The sequence below is a fragment of the Hyla sarda genome, chromosome 5, assembly GCF_029499605.1.
Source record: "Hyla sarda isolate aHylSar1 chromosome 5, aHylSar1.hap1, whole genome shotgun sequence".
Classification (NCBI taxonomy): domain Eukaryota; kingdom Metazoa; phylum Chordata; class Amphibia; order Anura; family Hylidae; genus Hyla; species Hyla sarda.
In genome coordinates this window covers 184,539,266-184,558,714 of record NC_079193.1, presented here as the reverse complement: position 1 = coordinate 184,558,714, position 19,449 = coordinate 184,539,266, and the positions used below count along the sequence as shown (strand labels likewise).

The 19,449-nt window shown below is 48.3% G+C and overlaps 1 protein-coding gene across 1 annotated transcript in view; it reads right to left on the bottom strand.

Moving 5' to 3' along the window:
- Positions 1 to 6,391, bottom strand: part of LOC130273682 (uncharacterized) — a 125,027-nt gene extending 118,636 nt beyond the window's left edge. The window contains exon 1 of the mRNA XM_056520890.1: positions 6,130 to 6,391. The gene's annotated coding sequence lies outside the window, so the exon portion shown is untranslated. The remainder of the gene's footprint in view (positions 1 to 6,129) is intronic.
- Positions 6,392 to 19,449: the final 13,058 nt, after the last annotated feature.

Here is a 19,449-nt window from a genome sequence, read left to right as displayed (position 1 = left end):
GCTCCTTTTTTCCACCCCCCCTGTCCTCCTCCATGCTCCTTTTTTCCACCCCCCTGTCCTCCTCCATGCTCCTTTTTTCCACCCCCTGTCCTCCTCCATGCTCCCTTTTTTCACCCCCCTGTCCTCCTCCATGCTCCCTTTTTTCACCCCTCCTGTCCTCCTCCATGCTCCCTTTTTTCACCCCTCCTGTCCTCCTCCATGCTCCTTTTTTCCACCCCCTGTCCTCCTCCATGCTCCTTTTTTCCACCCCCTGTCCTCCCCCATGCTCCTTTTCCAACACCCCCCCTGTCCTCCTCCATGCTCCTTTTTTCCCAACCCCCCCCCCCCCCGTCCTCCTCCATGCTCCTTTTTTCCCAACCGCCCCCGTCCTCCCCCATGCTCCTTTTTTCCCAATCCCCCCCCCCGTCCTCCCCCATGCTCCTTTTTCCAACACCCCCCCCTGTCCTCCTCCATGCTCCTTTTCCAACACCCTCCCCTTCTCCATGCTCCTTTTTCAGGGGGGGTATTGGAAAATGAGGTCAGAGGGGGGCTTATTCATGCTCCTACCCCCCCCCCCCTGTCCTCCTCCATGTTCCTTTTCGAACCCCCCCATCTGTCCTCCATGTTCCTTCCCCCCCCTGTCATACTCCATGCCAGTGTTTCCCAAACAGGGTGCCTCCAGCTGTGGCCAAACTACAACTCCCAGCATGCCCAGACAGCCTTTGGCTGTCCATGCACGCTGGTTGTTGTAGTTTGGCCACAGCACAAGGTACCCTGGTTGGGAAACACTGCTCCATGCTCTTCTAGCCAGCAAACCCTCCCCCGCCACTCTCACCTCTGACGCTCCATCATTCTTTTCCCGCCTCGTCCACCTCCTCGCCTTGCAGGGAGGATACACCATCTCTAGGTGGCGGCGGGATGTCCTCGTCCTCCTGCGCAGCTGGGGCAGGGACCGTGAAGTCAGGTGCGTGCTTCCGACGTCTGCTGCTCTTAAAGGGGCAGTGTCCCTTCCCCCAGCCGACTTTACTTGGGGCCGTCGGGCCCCCTAGCGTACAGGCCTGGTCGCCATGGCGACCATTGCGACCTCTATAGCCACGCCACTGTTCCTCAGGTCTCCAGTACGTCTCTCTTTTATGTGATGAGCAATCGATGTATCGGCACCCGTTCGGATGCCGCTTAGATGTTTAGAGATTTGTCGTCGGAACTCTTGCAGGGTCTTTCCCACTTATAACTTTGGACATGTCTAGGTGCAGGCATAAACTATGCCTGCACTTCTGCAATTCACAAAATCATATAATTGATATCTCCGCCCATCCGGGGGACTCGTGAACTCCTTCCGACGTGGCACATAAGAACAGAAGGAGCACTGGCCACATGGGCATGTGCCCACGTTGGGATTTCTCAGCCAGTTTCTTTACTCCTGTTCTTAAAATGGCCATGGACAACGATATGTAATATTGGGGTGAATGTGTAAAACTGTTCTCAAATCTTCATCCGCCCTGTTATCGGCCAGTATCTCTTCATGATGCTCAACACTTTGTCTGATTTATCATCAAAAGTGCCGATACAACGGATGACCTTCGGTGTCTCCTCACTTGATCTCGGCCTCTCGTGCAACAGTTCCATTCTCAGGGTGTTCCTGGCCCAGTGTCAGGCTTTCTGTAAGCAATTTCTCGGATAACCTCTATTCTTAAATCTTCTCGTCAGCTTACAAGACTCCTGTTCAAAAGGTATTATCCTGCGAGCAGTTCCACATGGCTCTTAGGAATTGACCCACTGGTATTCCCCATTTAAGAACTGTCAGGTGCCAGCTGTTCCACTCCAAAAGACTATTGACCTCTGTATCCTTGCGGAACATTGTGGTTTGAATGCAACCGCTATCATCAATCATAATAGTAAGATCAAGAATATTAATCCTATTGTATCCAAATTCTGAAGTGAATAACATGCCAATCTCATTGTGATTTAAGATAAAAACTAAATCCTGAAAAAGATCCCTACCACCATCCCACAAAATTAAAATGTCATCAATAAAACGTCCCCAAAAAAGAATGTGCTCCGTGATTTTTTGATTGGCCTCAGTAAAAACTAATGTGTCCTCCCACCACCCAAGAAATGAATTTGCAAATCCTTTTATTTGGTGGTAAAATTTACCATTAAACGTGAAGAAATTGTGTGTAAGAATAAAGCGTAAAAGTGACAAAACTAATTTGTTATGTGCGTGAAATTGTGTACCCTTAGTGCTCAAAAAGTCTGTGACTGCCCTAATGCAAGTTCATGTCTGGTGTTGCTGTACAGGGACTCCATGTCCAGGCTCGCTAGACATGTACCTCCCTGCACAGCAACATCATTTAGCTTACACCCCGTGTCTTTAGTGTCTTGTAAATGGGATGGCAAACACTGTACAAAGGGAGAAAGTATCTGACGTAGCGGCTGCATTCCTGAGTCAGGTTATCATTACCTAACACAATCGGTCTCACTGGAATGGGGGAGACCTTCTTATGAACTTTTGGGAGAACATAAAATATTGCTGTTACAGGGGTCGGATTAAACAACACTTTGAATTCTTTATCCGAGATAAGGTTGCTTTCTTTTGCTTCCGTTAGTAGAGTTTTTAATTCCAACTGGTAGGTCCTTGTTGGATTGGAGGGTAGGACCTCCTATGTGGTAGAGTCCTGAAGGAGCCGGAGGGCCATGGCAACGTAGTCATCCTTATCAAGCAGGTAGGCATTTAGTCACAGCGCCTGTGGTAGATCTTCTGCACAGATGGTATGTAACTGGTGCGCTGGGATTGATTGAGGCGGCCTCACTAATCTCAGATTGCTGCTTCTCGAGCGATTTTCCAAGTCCTCTGTTTCCTCTGCTTTAGTGAGTCGCAGGGATTGTTGGAGTTGCTTTTTGGTAGACATTATTTCCTCCTCCGCCACACTCAATCGTTCTTCTAGATCAGCTATCTGCCCAGTATGGCGAGCGACATCCCCTTGCACTGTATTTAGCACTGTGGCGATGGTGCTGTCTATCTGTTGGCTTATATCAGCTAGCATGAGTTTGGCTACCTATGTGGCCAGAAGAATGGCTAAAGCCTTAAACGATATTGGCAGTCCCGGTATGAGGATATCTTCCGAGTCAGTCATAGAAAGAGGTGTCGCTTCTCCTTGTAAAGCAGCCGTAGTTTGCAGAGGGTCCTCACTTGTGGCGCAAACCACCGCCATCTTTCCCGCGCCTATTTCCCCCTGTTGCAGTGGTGGACGCTGACCTTGTCCATCCCCACTCCGGTGTACAAAATGGTCCATCCAGTTCGGTGGACTTTCAGGAGACTGGTGAGTATGGGTAAAGTCCCAATAAAGACAGTTAATTGCAGCGGGGAGCGGTTTGAAGGTGCAGTCAGGATGGAGCTCTGTCACCTCACTCCTTACATCCGCGTGCCGGAACCAGAAGTTCGCTCCTGACATCTTTCCCCGTGTGCGGGGTAGGCCACTTTTTGACAACTTCCACCTTTTCAGGATTGGGTTGGACTCCCTCTGCACTGACAACATGACCCAAGTAATGAACTTGAGGTTTTAGTAAGTGACACTGTGGTGACCTACGGGTGTATGGTGGGACCACGGGTGTAGCGGTGTTAGTGGTGGGATCAGATGGTATTAACCATGGGGGCTGGATGGTATTAACCCCTATTGTTTGTGACGCCAGTGTGGTTTTCGGATACCGGAACACCACATGCCTGGATTCTCCATTATCCCAGTTGCTAGTAGTGAAATGAGAGTCCACAACCAGCTATGGTCAAACGGAGGCTCTTTACTGAGTATGGAAGATGACAGATGGAATTATCTTCACAGCTAAGGCCAGATTTCCCAGAGAGGTGGCCAGGACCCAGAAGGACCTTGCAGCTTGTTGAATCAATAAACTTGTAATTAACTTGACTTGAGATTGGAGTTGACTTAACTGTATGCAGGACTAGACTAGTTTCAGTGACAGCGGACATAGACTTGAGACTTACTGGAATGATTGTTGCTTTTGGGGTCTTCCAGATGCTGATCACTTGCACTGAGATCTCTGGTCGCCCCTTTATTTAGTGGGGGCTGGACTAAAGCCCATTGGTCAAGCTGCGAGTCATAGGTTAAGCTGGTGCTCTCTGGGAGAACATGTGATAACAAATCATGTGACAACATAACATGTGACAATCTCACAGGTCCTTGAGACCTCCCACAGGTCCTCTGCTCTATCTATGCATTAGGAGACTGTCTTGGCATTAAAGTGATATACACAACATTATAGAACAACAGGGGGAAGACCATGCAGGGGAGCCCCCAGGTCACTGAGGGACTCAACCTGTCAGGGCCTAAGGGTAGTACAGGACCAAGTCCTGTACTAGGACATTTTGATCTTCAGCCCGTGCTTGATCAAGACTTAAAAGACGTCCAACCGATGACTGAGGTGTTCCTGGTAAGACTTGGAATACACAATAACATCGTCCAGGTACAACAAGTCACTTTGTACATTCAAATGACCCATTCACCTTTCCAGCAGACGCTGGAACATAGCAGGGGCATTACACAGCCAAAACAGCTATGGGTGTCACGAAGGCAGTCTTTTCCCGGTCCTCCACGGCCGTGGGCACTTGCCAGTATCCGCTGGTAAAGTCCAGTGTGGAGAAGTAAGCAGCAGACCCGAGGGCTGAGTAACTCCTCGATCCTTGGCAAGGGATAAGCATCTTAATGTGTGACATTGTTCAGTTTCCTGTAATCAACATAGAAGCGGATGGTTCCGTCTTCCTTCTTGACCAGGACTAAGTGGCGTCGCCCAGGGACTCTAACTTTCTTGAATCACGTTCGCCTCTTTCATGTCAGCCAGCATTTTCTTGACAGTCTGGTACATGCCTGGTGCAACTGGACGGTGCCTTTCCTTTATAGGGGGACTGTTTCCTGTGATGTATGCCTGAAGTCTGTAGGGTGTTTAAGAGAAATAAGGTACATTCCCTTTAAGATGCTTTTCTCACTTTTCACTGACAAATTCCCGTACACTTTCTGGCACAAATTTCATTCACATTGGCATGCGATTTTCTGACAATACTGGACACAGTTCAGATTGGGATGGTACTTTAGGCATAAGGCGCACACCCGTATCCTGTTCGTAGGACGCCAAAAGTTGTTGTAGAGGATGTGATGCAGGGCAGATGGATTTACCATAGGGGTAGATGGCATTAACCCCTTGTATTCGTGACGCCAGATCGGGGTTTATACTCAATACCACCTGAAGGTATACTGCTGGATCCTGGGTTAGACACAGGGGCAATAATGACTCTGACGCCAAGTTATGGACAATGGTAGCTTTACTGAGTGACAGATGGAATGGTCTATACAGTTCAACCAGGCCCACGGAGGTGACCAGTGATTTCAGAGACCTTAAGGGCTTGCTTCGACTTGCAGTAGATTTGGACAATTTTAGTGCAGGACACTCTGACTTGACAATAGATGACTGTGACTGACTTGACTTGAGACTGACTAAGCTGTGACTGTAGCTTACTTGTAGACTTGAAGGCTTGTGGCTGCAGGACGGACTTGAGGCCTCCTTTGGACTCCAGATATACTATAGGACTTGACTGCACTGGACCTCAGCAAAGACTCAGAGCTGAGCTCAAAGAGAGCGAAGAGACTCCTCCCAGGGCTTATATAGGGGAGACTCTGAAGGGGTCCCATAGGTCACCCTTAGGTCACATGGTCACTGATACCTCACTGGGTTACACTCACATGACAACTCACTTGACAACTGGTGATCACATGTTAACATTTCTTAAAGCAATAACACTCATATTCATTTTACAGTATAACACATGGCAGAAAATATATATACATAAAGGGGACAGGTGTGGGGGGGGGGGGGGGGGCAGTGGACACTGCAGGAGGAGGATGCCTGACAGGGCAGAAAGGGTACAGGGGTAAAACTCCTCTACTGGGCCACCACACTTTGATATACCTCACTATGGAGTCGGTCAATGCCTGTGGGCTATTTATTCACAGATTCTTTTAGAGCCGCCTCCATTTCCTCCAGAGTAAGATTCTGGATTCTGAGCTGAGCGGACGTACGAGCCGGAGCTCCCGCGCTCAGCACTAATTGCCCTGTAATTCACCCTGTTCTGTGGCCGGTACTTACCTCTGTTGTCATCGGAGGTTGGCTGAGGACCTGGGGATCGTTTCTCTGAATTGCGGTGGCACGGGCGGTGGTGGGCTCTCCTGTGCTGTGCAGAGGTCTGGTTGAGTGGAGTGTCCCTGTGTCGGGTGGCGACTGGCTGGAGGAGACTGCTGAGGGGTGCTTCTGCTTTCGGCTGTGGTCCGGGCGGCTCTCCTGGTCCCTAGGTGGCTGTGAGTTTGGGTCTGCTATAGAGGACGGGCACCGGCATTAGAGGCTTCGTGGGCGTGGCTTCCTCGTTGCCCTGGTTACTCCTGGGCTCTGCTTGCTCCTGGCTGAAGCTGCTGCACTGGGATCTGTATGTGCTGTAACCCCTTGCTGGCCGGACTCTGTGACTCCTGCTGTCCTGTCAAGGGTGCCTGACTGCTCTGAGGTCCTGGACTGCTCCTCTCCCTCAGGTGAAGCTACTGTCTGGGGTCTGCTGCATGCTGTTGGAGACTGTTGCTAGTGTTGCTGGGTAGTGCATTGCTGAGACTTGTGGTACTCTGCTGTGGTGCTTGGACTCTGCTTGCTGGCTGGTGAGCCTCCTTTGCTGCTACCCCTGCCGTGGGCCCTAGTGACTTTCAACCTGCTCTCTGCCTGGCCCTCCTGACCATGAGTGGCCCCTGTGGCAGCCAGAGGCCAAAGAAGTCTAAACTGAATGTTGTCGCTCCAAGACAGACCTCTGATGAGGACCCTCGCATTTGGGTCCCTGCGCTCTAACTCTGTTGGCCGCAAAGGTGTCTGAGCAGGCAGCGAAAGTGCTGAGCCAGTTCTCCCGTGATCCGGATCGCTCCGGGGGGGCATCTCCTGACCCTCCGCTGTCATTCTTTGAAGGCTCTCTATCTCCTTCGCAGCAACAGTCTCCTGCTTGTCCAATGTATGATGCTGTGGCGCTGGATCAGCGATTTTCTGAACGTCTGGCTGCTTTTACATCCTGTCAGTCCGTCATGGTAACAAAGGTGGATGAGCTACAGCAGGACTTTGTTATTCTCTGGCATGAAACGCAAAAGATTCGTGAACGCACTGGGGAAGTGGAGCGCAGAGTTTCTGCGCTTGAAAATACCCTCCACCCGCTCCCAGAGCGGGTTGACTCACTGCAGAGACAGGTGACGGGGGTGCTTAGCCAACTGGACAACATGGAGAATCACCTGAGGCGCAATAATATCTGCCTTGTTGGTCTTCCTGAAAGAGTGGAGGGGCAAGATCCTGTGCAGTTCCTCGAAACCTGGCTGAAGGAGATTCTTGCAGTGGACACCTTCTCTCCATATTTTTCTGTTGAGCGGGCTCACCGGGTCCCGGCCCAGCCTCCTCCGCTTGGTGGTCCTTCTTGTCCCTTCTTCGCTAAGCTTCTTCATTTCAAGGACATAGACGCTATCCTCAGGGCTGTGCGCCTTAAAGGTGAAATTGCCTGGGATGGGAGCAGATTGTCCTTTTACCCTGATTTCTCAGTTGAACTTCGAAAGCAGCAGGTGCAGTTCACGGAAGTACGGGCAAAGCTGCGAGCCAAGGGTTATCGTTATTCAATGTTGTATCCTGCACGCCTACGAGTGGTAGATGGGACTTCCACCAAGTTCTTTACTTCTCCGTCTGAAGCACTCCATTGGATTGATGCTGCTCCCCCTGCCAGATGACCGGACTGAGCTGTTTCGTTCTGGCCTGCTGCTGACTGCTCTCCGTGAAAGTTTGTAGCTAGTGGTGAGGGAGTCAGCTTCTTGTATAGGGCCTCCATAGGTTCCTGTGTCCCTAGGTCCTCTTGGGATAGTTTTCAGTTACCAGCCGTATTAGTTCCTGCTGGGGTGGTGGGAGGGATTGGGGTTTATTAGCTTAATCTTCCTCATCGTCCTTGGGCATCAGTAGTGGTTCCAGTTTTGGGTATAGGTCTGCACTGTGTTAGGGATTAACAGTTTAGTGTGTCCCGATTCATGTTAGACATGGTCTTCATGGGATTGTTTATCTTATGCTATGTTGCATTTGTTTTTCTGTTTTTTGTGTGTGTCTTGTCTGTGTTTCTCTGTCTGTTGGTTGTGTGGGGTGAGTGTTGTCCCAGTGGTCGATCCTCCCTAGTCCTGGTCAGGAGTTGGTCCATCCTGTTTCTTATTAGTGTCAGGGGGCTCAATTCCAAATTTAAGAGGGCCCTTTGTCTTGATTTTTTTAGGCGTCAGTCTCCTCACATTATTTGTCTACAGGAGACTCACGTTACGGGTCAGAAAATCCTAGCCCTTAAACGGGCCTGGATTGTGAGGGGTTATCATGCTACCTATTCCACTTATGCTATGGGGTGTCTCTGTGCTGATTACCAAAACCCTGCCATTGGTTGTCTCTCGGGTGGCTTGTGATCAATTCGGGAGGTTTGTCCTTTTACACTGTTCTTTGGGGTCTGTCTCTTTAGTTCTTGTTGCTGTGTATGTGCCCCCCCCCCCCCTTCCAAGTTTCAGTACTGGAGCTTATTACTAACGATCTGCTCTCTTTTCCCTCTGACCCTGTCCTTTTTGTAGGTAATTTCAACGTGTTCCTGATCCAGTCCTCGACTGTACCAGCTGTTGACCATGGCTCTTCTGCGTTCAATAATGGCGGCTGGCGTTGGGCTTGACTGACCTCTGGAGGTGGAAATACCCTACTGGATCCTCATTCTCCTTTTACTCAGCGGCCCATATGTCGTTTTCTCGCATTGATCTGGCTCTGGCGTCTCAGGATCTTCTTCCGGTGGTAAGAGACGTTTCCTACACCTCTAGGGGCATCTCAGACCACTCTGCCCTTCTGGTAGTTCTGCACCTTGGCCCTACCCAAACCCCCCCCCCCCCCCCTTCCCGCATATGGCGCATGCACCCTGGCTGGCTAAAAGCTGAGGCGGTTGAGGAGGCTTTGGGGGTCAATTATGACTATCCGAACCCCTTGGTGCAGTGGGATGCGTACAAGGCCACGATTAGGGGTGCTTTCATTGCGGGGGTTGCCGGTCAGCGTAGAGGTAGCTCGGCCATGGAGGTTGCACTCTTGCAGAGGGTGGGGGTCCTGGAGGCTGAGTTTGTGAGGAATCCGTCACCTGAGAATGAGAGGGAGTGTTCTTGGGCTCAGAGATCCTTGCTGGTTCTCCAGAAAGACAGAGTCCAATTGAAGTTAGCGGATCGGGAGGCTGCCCTGTTCGAATTTGGAGATAAGAACGGTAAATTATTGGCGTATTTGGCTAGGGCTACTCGCCCGATGGCCTCTATTCCTTGCATTGTGGGAAGTGATGTGGTGGTAGTTACGGATCCTTCGGGGATAAATGCAGTTTTCCAAGAATTTTATTCCTCCTTATATGCTGCCCCCTTGGTGTCCTGTCAGGCAGAGTTTCTCATTCTTGCAGGCTTTTTTTTACGCGGGCTCAGGCAGAGGCATTAGATGCCCCCTTTACTGTGGAGGAGGTGGCTCAGGCTATTAAAGATCTTCCTCGGGGGAAGACTCCAGGTTTAGATGGGATGGTAGGTGATTGGTACAGGATGAATGAGGAGCGTCTGGCCCCTATGTTATGTAAATTCTTTCACTGCATAGCCGATGCCGACGCCCTTTTGGATTCTATGAGGGAGGCGCTCATTGTTGTGCTTCCCAAATCTGGGAAGGATCCAGTGCTCCCTGGCTCCTATAGACCTATTTCCCTTCTGAATGTTGATATCAAAATTATGGCTAGAGTCTTAGCTACTCGATTGTATGGCATTGTCGGTGCTATCATTCATTCTGACCAAACCGGGTTTATGCCAGGCAGGGCTACAGATGTAAATGTGAAACGCCTGCAGCTTAACATAGCGGCGGTAGAGGGGGGCTTTCCCACGGGTGTTGTATTGAGCCTAGATATATATAAAGCCTTTGACTCTGTTTTGAAGCCTTATCTCTGGGAGGTGTTGGGGTCGTTTGGGTTTGGTCCCCGCTTTTGTGTCTGGGTTTGACTGCTGTAGGATAAGCCTAGGGTCCGGATCCGTACTAATTTGGACATTTCGGCCCCATTCTCCTTGGGATGGGGGACGAAACATGGTTGTCCTCTTTCTCCCTTTTTATTTGCACTTGCAATAGAGCCGTTGGCAGCGGCCATATGGAGGGACCCGGATATATGTGGTATTCCCAGGGGGTCCATTGTAGAAAAGGTTTCCCTTATCGCAGATAATACTTTGGTATATATGGCAGATGCTGAGGGTTCCCTATTGTCCCTTATGGACTTACTTAACCGTTTTGGTGTGATCTCAGGCCTGCAGGTTAACTGGGATAAATCCTCCCTGATGGCACTCTCTTCTGGGGTCCCCCTTCCGCCCTCTCTTCCGGCTGGGATGCCGGTGGTTCCTCATTTTCGCTATTTGGGAGTGGAGGTTACTCCGTCCTTGTTAGACTATATGCCTCTTAACTTGGAGCCACTATTGCACTCCACTGTGGAACGACTGCTCACATGGTCTGCACTCCCCCTCTCCCTGGCAGGCAGGATCAATATCTTTAAAATTATTTACCTTCCTAAATTTCTATATCTATTTCACCTGTCCCCTGTCATTCCCCCCAAGAGGTATTTTAATGCGCTATGCAGTGCTCTGGGATCCTTCTATTGGCAGGGAAAGCCTCCCAGACTCGGTCGGGCCCTTCTCCAGGCCCCCAAGTGGCTTGGTGGCTTAGCTGCCCCTGATGTGTATAACAATTTTTTTGACTCCCAGTTGGTCTATGCAGCGTGGTGGATCGGCCTGGATTTGTTGAACTCGGCGACAGCCCTGGCTGTTGTGCTTATGGGATCATATGAAGCTCTGACCAATACACTCTACAGGTATCACTCTGGCTCCTCCTCCCTACCCCTCTGTGGCTAAGGTTTGGTCCATGGTGTCGAGTAAATTTCCACTGACTCTGGTATCTCCTAGGGCACCCTTGTGGGGGAACGTTCATTTGTCTCACCTGCCTGGGTTACAGCAGGCCGGTTTTTGGGGTGCTCATGGAGTTAAATTTGTGACCCACTTGCTCCGGGAGGACCAGGTTTTCCTGGCCTTTGTGGAGATGCGGGAACGCTGTGGCGTCCCCGGGACTGCCATGTTTAAATATTCTCAGCTTCAACACGCGGTTAAGGGCAGTTTGGCTCCCCGACTTTTACCCCCGCTTTCTCTGAGGTGAAGCTTCTCTTGGGCACCATGGATCTCTCCAAACCTCTAACCCAGTCCTATGCCCTTCTCCAGTCATTGGGGCCCTCTCCTTTTCCCCTGGCCTTTTCTAAATGGATGGCCGATATCCCGGACTTGTCGGAGAGTCAGTGGAAGGAAGTGGAGAGCTTGTATTATGCAACTGTGGTCAGTAGCAGAGAGATGTTGATCCCATCTAGATATGTTTTGAGGTTGTACTATACCCCTGTTAAGCCTAAGCTTTTGGATTTTCCCCATCCGACCTTTGTTTTAGATGTTCCGTGGAAGTTGGTACCTTCTTGCATGCAGTATGGGATTGTCCTGTGATTGCAGCCTCCTGGAAGGAGGTGATGGGTTTCTTGGGTGATCATCTAGACTTCCCTTTGTATTTAACCCTACGGTGTGTCTATTGGGGGTTCTTAATGACTTGATCTTTAGTACTCACAGTGTGAACACAGACAAAGATATTACAAGGTAAAGCAGAACAGACATACATTATCCTAAAAACCGACAAATGTACTAAAAACCAAGCAGACTAAAATCTATACCGAACAGGAATATTAAACCATGGTAAAACTCAGATATTAACAAACAATGTCTAAAACAGTCATAGTCAGAGTAGCACAAATGCCCAAATAACCAGCACAGAGTGCAGGAGAGCTCTGGTTTAAATAGCCACATCCGAGTTGCAATTGGCTCAGAGCATTAACTATTCCCCAGCCAGGGAGAATAGCAAAGAAAACTGATATAGGCACAAAACTAGTGTCTGAATAGACACCAAAACAGAAAAATACAAAAACACAAATGGACATTACACATGACTTATGCATTAAAGGGGTACTCCGGTGCTTAGCTATCACGCCGCCGGCCCTGCGGTCGACGGTAACCAGTCCCGGAGCGAACACGCTCCGGGGACTGATTACAAATGGGGTGCCGCGTGCATGATCCCGGGGGTCCCCAGCTGCGGGACTCCCGCGATCAGGCATCTTATCCCCTATCCTTTGGATAAGGGATAAAGTGTAAGCACCGGAGTACCCCTTTAAGGAAATCCCTGACCGTGGATAACCGAAGTCTAACTAGCTTTAAAGTATGAAACTTGGTGAGCTGAAGAGATATTATCTCTGAAGTAGAAAGCAATTGCAACCAGAACGGGTTCAACCTCCATAAAGGGCAACCCTCACCAGCGTCATCTACCACCGGCACCTTTACTTGAATAAGATAGTGATCAGGCAGAGATGCCACATCATATTTATATACGCTGATTCCAAAGTTGTGCTTTGGAAGGGTAGGTAGGTGCAAATTTACAAAAACCGAATTGAAACCGCCTGCAGTCGCCTCTGAGCGCCCCACGCTGTCTTGAAGACCCTATCGGAGGAGCAGCCCGAGATGGGAGCTGTTTGACCAGGTCTTACGCGGTGAGTGCAGGACGCCTGTCCTTTTCTATATATTTCCTATTGATGACTTCGGTTTGAATTGTCCTAGCACCGCCGTGTTTGGTTGCTCTGGTCTCCTACCTAGCATGAGTATATCCATCTCGTGTGAGGGCTGAAGGTATAGGTGCCACTGTTTGCTTTTTTTTGATTGGATTTTGTTCACACTTGCATGTTTTCCTGTTTAAGTTGAGCACGGTACCTGGCCATATCAGTTATGGATACAGACGAAGGAGCTGTAGGTGGGAGCCAGATCCCGGATACAGGGAGGAAAGATGCAGGGGCCTTTTTCTCGTCCTGCAATACACAGTACGAGTTGCAGTTAATCAGCACGAAAACACTTGAGCACAGAATCACTTCTTTGGTTGAAATAGAGGCAAAAATGTTGTGGTCCATTAACTCCTTGCAGGCATATTTGGAATCAGGGCCCCCCAGAGGTCCCCAGGCCCCCAGAGGTCTGAGGAATTATAAGTTTCCTTCCCAGTTTTTGGACAGTGAGGAATTTGTATATGCCTGGAAGCAAGCTCACATGAAACATGCACTTACCTTGGTGGAAATTGTATTAGAGCAGCATCAAATAGAATATGTGAGATTAACTGAGGATCTTTGTATATCTAAATTAGAATATTGGAGGAGAGTATCTGAAAGTCAGGCTAGCCTATTTTTTAAGAACCTGGAGAGAAAAGGAGCATTATTACAAATTGAGATAAAGGAGATTAAACGTGATAAATTTGTCCGTGACAAACGGGATTATGAGACGGACAATGTTTTTTCCTGGAGCTCACATAAAAACACCAAGAAAAATGGCGGCAGGAATTTTAGGAGGAGACATAATAGAGGGCGGAGGAGCCAGGACTTTTGGACGACTGAGTCCGACGCCAGTGCCTTTGATGAGGGGAACAGAGAGTCAGCCTCAAGCAGTTTTAACACTCAGGCACCCCCTTTAGTAGGGAGACGAGGAGGGGGGGGGAAGATGTCCCTCGAGGCAGGTGGTCACAGAAACGGAAAGGAGTAACTTGAGAGAGTAGAGGAGGGCATTTTGGTGTAGAACCTGACAGACGTGGTTCTCCCACAGAATGTAATCAAAGTGCTATCTAAGGGTCTTAATTATGGCATAATGGAGAATTTTGATTATGTGGCGTTCAAGGTCGATTTATTTAAAGCAGCACGCAAGATGAATCTGACATTTTTTTTTGCCAACAATAATAGCAAAGGCCCCCCCAATTCCATCAGATAGTGCTAGTCCCTGTTCTATCGGTCCACTAGGCTTCATTCCTGGTAAGGGCTTAAGCACCGAAGACATGAGGTTCCCCAGACTCTTAGCTAATTTAACATCTGATGAATTACCCCTGGAATATTTAGAGGTCCCGAGTGTAGAGCGCTTCGCAGGTGGAGTCCCTTCTTCGTTCAATCCCCCTTTGACACCAGCGAGCCCCATCGATCTGTTTGTTAAAGCAGTGAGGAAAGACATTAAGGCACTCATATACCCCCAAGCGTCCAAAAATCTGTCCACTGATGATGTTAAGGGTCTTGATTGGTTATCTTCTAGGGAAGATCTAGTAGTGTCCAGAGTGGACAAGGGGGGTAGCGTTGTAGTGTGGTCGAAAAGTCAGTACAAGCAAGAGGCAGATCGCCAGCTGTGTTTCTACGACATTATGTGGACGTAGGAGTACTAGACATGAAATTGGCTGAGAGACTTATACCGTTAACTCCTAGAGACCCCAGTTGGTACTTGTTGCCCAAGGTGCATAAGTCCCGAACCACCCCCGGAAGACCTATTGTTGCGGGGGTGGGTTTGGTGACTGAGTACCTGTCTAAGTACGTTGATTGGGCCCTGAGACCACTTCTGTCTTCGATCCCGACTTACCTGAAGGATATAAGTGATGTGTTAAGATTTGTATAAGATTTTCAGTGGGAGGATTCTTTTGTTCTGGCCTCTATTCATGTGGAGGCACTGTTCACCCGCATCCTGCATGATGCGGGTGTACAGGCAATCCACAGGGTGCTGACTATTACAGACAAGTCGGTAGGTTTCAGCAGGTTCATATGCGAAGCACTACACTTTATCCTCAGCAATAACACTTTTAAGTACAATAACCAGTGGTTCAGACAATGCGAAGGGACACCTCCTGTTCTTACGCAAATTTATATCTCGCTGTTTTTGAAAAGGATTGTGTGTTCATTACCTCCAATCCGTTCATGAGTTCCATCAGAGCATTTTGGAGGTATATGGATGACACATTGATTGTATGGGACGCGTCTCAGGAAACCTTTAATAACTTTGTAGCATACCTCAAGGTAAATTTGATGAATATGGCATTTACCAGTGGGGATTGGGGGGAAAGTTTAGAGTTTCTTCATTTGCGGTTGTTTGTTGAGAACAATCAACTGAAAGCTCAAGGGTTCAGAAAAGAAGTAGCGAAAAATGCTCTATTACACTAAGGGAGTTCCCACCCTGTGAATGTGAAAAATGCAATCCAGTTTAGCCACCTGTTACGTTTGAAGAGGAACAATTGTAAGGACTCTGATTACGTGGATCAAGCTGAGGATCTACTAAAAAGATTTAGACAACGGCAGTATCCCAATCATGTGCTTTCCAAAGCGTATAGGAGAGCTTCGTCTAAAGATAGGGTGAGCCTGTTATCCAAAAATAAACCAGTGTTGGCTAAGAATGACGTTTTTGCTTTCAAAAATAGTCCTCTAAATGGTACCATCAGAACAGCCATCACATGGAACTGGCATTTGTTACTAGCTGATTCAGATATTGCAACAACCGTGAAAAATAGACCCATAGGGACATTTAGAAAAAACTGCACTATTGCAGATTATTTGAAAAAACAAGATACCAAATACAAGAATAACTCCAATAAATCATGGCTCTCGTCCAGTACGCTCAAAGGCAATAAGAAACGGCGCCTGTCCCCAATGTCCCCTCACTATAAATACTTCAGCAGGAAATCTAGGAGGATTTAATTATACAGTAAAAAATCTCATAACTTGCCGTAGTACCTTTGTTGTGTACTTTATGATCTGCAGCTGCAAACTTTTTTTATGTAGGAAAAACGGAAAGACAATTACGATTGAGAATTAGAGAACAACTTTATTCAGTATGGAAAGGAGGAGGCTCCCCAAGTTTTGTTAATCACATGCAATTGCATCAGAACAGTGACTGTAACTCCCTGAGATTTGGTGGTTTGGAATTAACCCCTCGGGATGTGAATGGAGGAGACAGACGTAGGGCGCTGTTACAAGCAGAAGCCCTACGCCTGGAGGCTCAGGGACTGTTAGGGTTAAATGACCGGCTGGATCTCTCCCCTTTTCTGTAGAGGAATAATCAGTAAATTTTTGCTCAGGTAGTTACAAGTATAGATATACTTACCAGTGAAAAGCCTCTTTATTTGTTTTGCATGCGGTATTAGTTTGCTTTTTCTTCTTCACTGGCTCCGGTGTGAGCTCACTTATGGTCACATGACCTCATCAGCTGCACTATATCTTTCGCATAGCGCGATGACGTAAACGAGGCCAGACGAAGCGCATTCCTATGCGTGAAACCATCGGCAGTCGCCTCTGAGCACCCCACGCTGTCTTGAAGACCCTACCGGAGGAGCAGCCCGAAATGGGAGCTGTTTGACCAGGTTTTACGCGGTGAGTGCAGGACGCCTGTCCTTTTCTACATATTTCCTATAGGTACAAATGTACATTTAGCATTCTACCCATCCTCATGGTAATGCACTATGGAGTGCTTTTTGTTTTTTATTATTCTACACCAGTGTCCCAGATAAATCACCATCAAAGAAGTGCGTGGCCCCCATAGCAGCCACAGGGAGCCAAGCAGGGTACAGCATCAAGTATGGAACTTCAAGAGAACGCAGCCTTTACTTCATATCCAGAAATGTGGCTTTCTTTTTCTGAACATCAGACTAATAATCTGGAAAAAAGTATGGGACATGGTAATCGGTTCCCAAGAGAACCTGAGTATAGCATCTCTGTCTCTATAATGCAGCAGCTTTACAAACCTAGGCCTTGGCACACAGCATACAGCGGGGTAAGGTTAAAAGGTGCCAAACAGGTCTTTCAACTAGCTCTCCACATATTCTGTAGGAATACAGCCGTCAGACCTATAATCCGTACATTATTTCTACGACGGCTATTTTAAAAATCATTAGCTGTGGCCTTTAAGAACACAATGTCCTGGTCCTGGCACTGAATGTCTCATACCAAGGGAGGCATGGCATCTTTAAGGTCACTAATGCACCCCTCTGTAGCAGAAATACGGTCTGTGACTTTTTTAATAACCATGAAAGATAAGCAAAATATTAGACTGTACTGTGCCTACTTGTACCATCAAGAGAGAGTAGAGTTACATCTTCTTATTTCAGCAAATACAGCAGCCAGAGTTGGTTTAACAAATAACAGATGACACAGAGCCCCCATCCTCTGTAATGTCTGGTGGTGTAGGAGGCAGAGAGATGGCAGTTTCAGTAGGGATGTTTTGTGGAAAGACCCCATAATCTTTGAGGGGATCTGCAGAAGCGCTACCATGGTGATGGAGGATTCAGGGCAAAGCGCTCAAAACATGCAGCAACCTCCTGCTGCTTCTTAGCTATCCTGCCACGCTGCATTGAGGTAGTTCCAGTGCCAGTCTGTGAAAAGCGGTCTCTTTCTCTCTGCCCAGATTTCTTATGGGAAGCCCTGGTCATCGCCGGGACCTACATAGTGACCACTTTTGGCAGCTGTCAGCAGTAGTATGCGCAAAAGCGATAAAAGTAACAACGTGCAGCCCTCCACAATAGGATGTGCATATTTCACAGAGATGGTAACAGTCACTGTTGGCAGCCTTCAGCAGTAGTATGCATAGAAACCACACTAGGCACCATTAGCAGCTGTGAGCTGTATTATTGCAGGCACTCTTAGTAGCTTTAGCATTCTTATGCACAGAGAATACAACAGGCCATGTTGACAGCTTTAAAGGGGTACTCCACCCCTAGAATCCTATCCCCTGGATAAGATGTCTGATTGAGCAGGGGTCCTGCCGCTGGGACCCCTATGACCCCCTCCGTTATCCGGTGCTCAGAGTGAACTTTGCTCCATGCAGGATGTCTGGCGATGCGGCGCCAAAGGCTCGTGACGTCAACCCCCCCCCCCTATCAATGCAAGCCTACGGGAGGGTGAGTGATGGTCGCCATGCCCCCTCCCATAGCATTGCATTTAGGGGTGTGGCGTGAAGTCACGAGAGGGCATGGCCCTGTGATTTCATGAGTTTCCGTCGCCGCAACCGGTGTTCTTAAAGAATGCAAGATCGTGGGGGTTCCCAGCGGTGGGACCCCCACGATCAGACATCTTATCCCCTGTCCTTTGAATAGGGGATAAGATGCCTAGGGGCAGAGGACCCCTTTAAGCAGTTTAATGCACAGGGAATATAACTGTCCTGGTTGCAGCTTTTAGCTGCACTTAAAGAATAACGTTGCATTGGTTGCAACTTTCCACAATAGTATACACAGAGATGGTAGGCAGTTTTACAGTGGGATAACGCATAAAGCTGAGGACAAGCACCGTTGGTAACTCTCAAGGCAACGGTATGCACAGAGATGGCAGTAGGCACTATTTGCAGCTTTTAGTGGTAGTGTGCACAGAGAGTATAACAGACATCACTTGCAATTGTTAGTGGTATTATGCACACAAACTATAACAGGCACCTTTGGCAGCTATTATTGGTAGTATGCACAGAGATGTAAACAGAAAATAGGAAGAACTCCAGCTGAATGCAGATCAATGTGCCATCTTTATTGCTCGGAGCTACATGGATCACAGGTAAAACAGGATGTGACGCGTTTCGGCCAGGTGCTGGCCTTACTCATAAGTAAGGCCAGCACCTGGCCAACACGCTTCACATCCTGTTTTACCTGTTATCCATGTAGCTCCGAGCAATAAAGATGGCACATTGATCTGCATTCAGCTGGAGTTCTTCCTATTTTCTGTTTGCAAAGTTTGGGGTGCAATCCGCACCCGGCTCTGTGCTCGACTTGGTGGGCTTGGGGGGAGCTGCTATATATACTACTATTGTGCATTATGCACATAGATGGGTACAGTCACAATATGCAGCCAGCCAGCAGGACAATGCACAGAGAAAGTGACAGGCACCAACTTGGAGCAACAGGACAAGTACGGGTTTACTTAACCTCAAGGCCACTGGATATGCAAAATTGCTACATGATGATGTGTTTGCCTCTTTATGCACTGAAGCTGGCACGTTCCCTGAGTTTTTCCAGCAAGATGGTGCACCACCACATTATGGGTGTCAGATCCGAGCATTCCTCGGTGAACAGTTTCCTGGAAAGTGGATTGGTCCTCGTGGGCCAGTTGAATGGCCCCCAAGGTCTCCTGATCTGACCCCCCTTAGACTTTTATCTTTGGGGTCATCTGAAGGCAATTGTCTATGCTGTGAAGATACGAGATGTGCAGCACCTGAAACTACGGATACTGGAAGCCTGTGCTAGCATTTCTCCTGCGGTGTTGCTATCAGTGTGTGAAAAGTTATTAGGTGTTTCACAGGAATAGCAGCAAAGTGAAGGAGAAAATTCAAAATCTTTATTTTTTACACTGGCATGTTCTTGTAGACCCAGTTTTAGAATTTTTACAAAGGGTAAAAGGAGAGAAATCGAACCAAAATGTGTAACCCAATTTCTCTTGAGTAAGGAAATATCTCATATGTGGATATAAAGTGTTTGGCGGATGCAGTAGAGGGCTCAGAAGGG